The sequence below is a fragment of the Mauremys mutica genome, chromosome 1 (assembly GCF_020497125.1).
Source record: "Mauremys mutica isolate MM-2020 ecotype Southern chromosome 1, ASM2049712v1, whole genome shotgun sequence".
NCBI classification, from domain to species: Eukaryota; Metazoa; Chordata; order Testudines; family Geoemydidae; genus Mauremys; species Mauremys mutica.
In genome coordinates, this window is record NC_059072.1 from 253971104 (window position 1) to 253977103 (window position 6000).

The following is a 6000-nucleotide window of genomic DNA, read 5'->3' on the forward strand; positions in this document are numbered from 1 at the left end:
ACCACCCCAAACACACCAAGAAATCTGGTATCTACAGCCAGGCACTCATATACCACAGAATATGCTCTGAGGAGAAAGTCCAGGATATACACTTTAACACACATAAAACCGCCTTCACCATATAAGGACACTCCACCAGAGAACTAGACCACATCATGGAATGGGTCATCCTAATTTCCCAAGAGAACCTGTTTCAATACAGAAAAAAAAGTCCACTGACCATGCACCCCTAGCTGTCACCTATTACCCCCCACTGGAAGCCATATGAGGTGATATTAAACATTTACAACCCAAACTTGATGAGGATCACATCTTGAGAGAAATCTTTACCAAGCCCCCTTTTCTGGCCTTCAAACAACCCCCCAACTTTGCCAAACTCATTGTCAGAAGCAAGCTCCCCACAGATCAGGACACACCAACTCAGAGCGGCACCACACTCTGCCAGAACAGATGCAAAACCCATAGCCATATTTCCACTGCTACACTGTTCAATATCCCCCATAGGAACCTTTCAAGATCCATAGGTACTACACGTACCTATTGCAACATGTGGTGTACCTCATCTAGTGCATCAAATGCCCTAACAATCACTATAGGGGTGAAACCAGACAATCTTTACGCTCTCAAATGAACTTATACAGAAAAATTATAAAAGACAAAAACATTACCCATGAGTGAACTCTTGTCATAAAATAATAACTCCATATCTGACCTCTCAGTCTACGTCCTCAAAGTAAACTGGCACAACACCTTCAAGAGGTGAGCCTGGGAGCTTAAATTCATAACTCTGATAGACACCAGAAATCATGGATACAATAGAGATACTAGTATATATCTTGTATCAGAGGGGTAGCTGTGTTGGTCTGTAGCCACAAAAACAACAAGGAGTCCCGTGGCAACGTAAAGACTATCAGATTTATTTGGGCATAAGCTTTTGTGGGTAAAAAACCCCACTTCTTCAGTTGCATGGAGTGAAAATTACAGATACAGGCGTAAATATACTGACACATGAAGTATATGTCTTATTACAACAATCTGTAAACTATTAACTCACCTTTGTCCTATGACTGCAGAGGTGTTAATTGCCAACTTCATTTTGAATGGTTTCTTGCAATGTGTTAACTCCTTATGCTTAGCAATCTGTTTCACCTTGTATTTAGCAGCAACCTTCTGAGTACCTTTCCCAGATCTGAAGAAGAACTCTGTGTAGCTCGAAAGCTTACCAACACAAACTACTACTTCACTCACCTTCTGTCATTCCTGTCCTAGGACCAACATAGCTATAACACCACTGCAAACAACTATGCATAAATAAGTAAATTGCCTGCTTGCCTCTTGAAAATATATTATTGCTGAGTGGGTGGGGTTCATTTAAAATAAGCAAACAAACAAGATCTTTTGAAACTGGTCTTAGATCACCTGGACATACATGTGATCAGCCCATTCTGACATTTAAAATCATGTAGTTAGGACAAAAATATCCAGAAAATAGCTTATCTAGATCTCTTAAGGTAGATGGCAGCATAATTTTTAAAAATGGCTTTTGGGGGGAGGGAAGAGAAGCCTGGTACAGTAGAACCTCAGAGTTACAAACACCAGGGTTAAGAACTGACCAGTCAATCACACACCTCATTTGGAACCGAAAGTATGCAATCAGGCAGCAACACACACACACACACACACACACACACACACACACAGAGTACAGTACTGTATTAAACATAAATTACTAAAAAATAAATAAAGGGAAAGCAACATGTTTCTTCTGCATAGTAAAGTTTCAAAACTATATTTAGTCAATGTTCAGTTGTAAACTTTTGAAAGAACAACCATGGCATTTTGTTCAGCGTTATGAACAACCTCCATTCCCGATGTGTTCGTAACTCTGATGTTCTACTGTATGCGTTAGTGCTGCCCACTGCCATGGGGGAGTTCCAGGTTCCAGTTCCAGAATGCTATTACCTCATTCCCTGGCCTAGCTCATAGCCTGGGGGAGTGCCTTGCACTTCTCAACAGAGAACCCTCTGACTGTTTATGAAATGGTGTTAACAGACTCCCACTATGCACAACAGCCCAAAGGGACCATTCTGTCCAGTTCATCTCAGCTATAATGACAGGTGGTTATAGTCCAAGGAGTGAAGAACAGGCACTGGGATAATATTAGGGATGAAATCTTGACCCCATTGGAATCAAGGTCAAAACTCCCATTCAGTGTGGTCAAGATTTCCCTGCAGGACTTCATGCAGTAGACTCTCCCTTAGGAAATGCATTGGGTTTTTTAATGCTGTAACAATAGTATCAGCATTCCCCCGTGTCCCCACACATCTGTGTTTATTTTAGAGAAATAACTTCACATAGAGAACCCAGGATTTATATTTCATGGTACATGGTCATTCGAGAGAGCAGATTTTTTTCACAGATACATTGTAATGCTCGTTTGTGGGTGAAATCATCTTGGAAAAACTTCAGATGCCCTGAATAGGTAGAGTAGCTCTTGTTCATCTTCTGTTACTAGCTGATGAATATAGACCAGACATTCTGATATAGGACATACACAAAATAATGTTGTGTACTTATAAAACAGTGTAATATTTCTGAAAATGCACCCTAACGAAAATACTCTAAAATACATCCTATTGATTTGACTTATGGGTAAACCCTCAATAGAGATCACTATTGTTTCTTTTATCACCTAATGATCATTGTGTCACAGTCCTCAACTGATTGATTAATGCTATTTTAATGAACTCCAATAACAAGAGGATCTGATCCTGTTCCGATTGCAGTCAATTGGGGTTTTGCTATTGATGTTAGTGGAAGCCAGGTCAGCTTATACTTTATTATATGTTTATGGGAATGTCCACAGTATGGTAGGAACTTTTTAGACAGAATAAGGAACAGCTGCAACCCTGGCAAGCTTGCAGTCAGAGGTGAGATAGACAGAAAAGTAGGGCAGGGCAAGAGCAAGTGGGAGAGAGTTTCTTTTTTTCCTTAATTCTCACAAAAAAATTCAAACTAAACTGGTAACAATCAACTCAAATGTCATGATAACAGAGTTTTCAAAATTATAAATCCATCAGAGCTCTTGAGTGAAATACATTGAACATTTGGCTTTCTCTGCCCATTGCAATCCAAAAAAATATGCTTTTAAAAGAGTGACTTTACTTAATCTCCTCCTGCCTTAGATGCCCTTATCCATAACAGGAGGGGGAACTGCAATCTAATGATAGCCAATGAGGGCATCCTTCTGAAATTAACACCAGTTGTAACAAATGGAACTCTCAGTATGACATCAGAACTGGCTTCATTATATTTCTGTCCTTGTGTGTGTTACTGCTTACGTGAAGGGGTATTTAATCAGTGTTACCATGTACTATGTATGGGGAGGGCACCTGTGCTATGGTGAAATGTAGTCATTCACAGTTGAAACCCAGAGCCTAGTTGTTTGTTATACAGACATCAGCCAGTTGTCAAAATCTGTTTTGGTCTTTTAAAATACCCAGAAGGTCATTATAAATAGAACCTATTAGATCCATCAGCTTAATCTCATGCTGTTGTATGTAATTTTTAAGTGCCTTCTCTTCTGTATACTTGAAATGTAGCCATCTGAAAGCCAGATTTTGCCACCCTTTTTGACAATGAGCAGTACCATAATCTGCAGGTAGCCCTATTAAAATCACTACACAGGTTTGGTTTTAATTTCCCATTGAAATCAGTGGTGTACAAACCTGCTGTCAGTAAGAGTGGCAGGATCTTGCCCTATAAGAATACAGTTATGAAGACTGATACTACTTCAAATGTGAACAGTTTTGCAACCTCTCTTCATTCTAGTTATGCACCTTATTAGTGTACATCGGGTTTAGTTTACAGAATTTGTTGTCCCATTTCTGCTCATAAATGAGGAGGACATAAAAATGAATATTCCGAATCTTCGCCTGGTGTCTTGGCTGGACTCCATCCACAACACTATTTTATTGCACAGTGAAGTAATTCATTTTCTCATGGGTGCTAGAAAGCTGACACCTCTTGTGGTTTTTTCCAAAGCACTGTCTTATGTTATTGACTTCACTCTGCAGCTTTTGCACTAAGTTCTGTATTTTATTTAGTAACCAATCAGCACCATTTTTTAAATCCTCCACTCTCTGAAGGCCTAATTGTCCAAACTGAACTGTAGAGACAGCATGCCAGACTTCCTGCTCCAGGTTAAATACTGAAAGGGTGCAGTAGTCAAGTGCCATTGCCATGGCTGTCATTACATAAAGTGCTCTATCTCTAGTTCTGTCCTACTTGTCATTGGTGTGATCCTTTTGGAAAATAGATTTAAGGAGGCATTTCCCACATGCCAAATGTCCCAGATTAGATTAGATTCCTCCTTAACTGGAAAGATTCCTACTAATTTCTAAATTGTATCTACAGTGAAACCTGAGTCTGTGGCTGATCTACACTTTTCAGTCTTCATATTTTGTTTTTATGTTAAGCCAGAGGCACAGCTGTATTTCCATACTGAGTGTGTTCTCATCTTCTTTATTGTTTAGCAGGAGTGGAAATGTTTGGTAATGTCCCCTTGTGTATCAGGGGACAATAGAATTTAAAGAGAGTGAGGAATGGCACAGATGAGCTTTGTTCACCATTGTTAGTGTTGTTTATTCTCATGACTATTTGCCAGTTACTGTCCAGTGCTACCCAAATTTTTAAACAATTGTCACAAAATACAGGAGAAATTGCAGGCTGCACAGTGTAGGATTGTTATTAAAAATCTGCATACACACACACCCCACAAGATGCTTCATGAGGCTTCTAAAATATTTTGCATGCTGTTAACAGGCAACTAACTATGACCCAGTTAAGAACTGTAAGTTAAGGTATTCTGTTTAATGCACTATACGTGTAATTAAAAATAATAAGATTAGAAGAAAGTGACTGGTAGTGGAACTGGTCAGTACAGCTGTAGGGACTTCCATAGACCAATTTCTAATTGTGTATGTGTGTATAATACTAAGGTAATCTTGATTTAAATTGTAAAACAAGTTTTAGAAGATTTCTGTTATAAAAGAAAGGATCTGTTAATAAATAAAATACAAGTAATACAGAGTAAGGAAGTAGAGGCAATACTGATGACTTCAAAAGAGCATTCATTTTCTTTTATGCAGCACTAAATGTACAAAGTTTTGTGATGATAAGCTGCTGATAGATCCCATGGTGCTGAAGAAGAAGCTAAATAGGATGGCAACAGAACCAGGGGCTTTTGCTGTCCTCAGCAGCCTGCTGCTTTACATCACAGACCTCGCGGCCTGCGACCCACAGATGCCGAGGAAGAAGGCAAAATGGGCAGAAGGCAAAGGCAGCAAGGTGATCTGTAATCCTGAATGCCAAAGTGCAAACAAGAGCAAGCGCCCCACAAGATTCCAGCTTTTGCAATCCAAGTTCATGAATAACAATCGTGAACCTTACATAAAGAAGACAAGAGAAGTTGGCAAACTAATCGTTAAAGAAAAGCAGTGGGTAAACAGGGGATGTCTAAATGCCAATGTTAACAAATTAGACAAAAATAAGGAAAAAAAAGGAAGTGGTCAAGCACCAGAAGAGAACAAAAAGATAATGCCCAATGAGAGGGTCAAGTGGAATGGTCTGAGTGGGAAAAATACAGTGAAAAACATTCTGAAGAAATTTTTAGCTGCAGAGGAGAAAGAAACTAAGGAGAACGCTTCTGTCTGGAAAAAGAAAGAGCCAAACAGCAATTTGCCAAAAATAATCAGCAGGAATTCTGTTTTCTCCAAACTGAAGGAAAAGTTTGAACAGGCAAGTTCTGTTTGTTCAGCCACGGAGGCGAAAACTTTGCTGTTGCGCAAAGGTGAGAAAAATAATACAAAGGTCCCAAGTAGAACACCTATTCACAAACCAGAGGTCACAGTGCTACACACTGTGACAGCCACAGTTCTAAATAGCCCTCAGTCCCAGTATTTAGTGTGTACCACGGCTCCAATGCCTAGACTCAGTGTT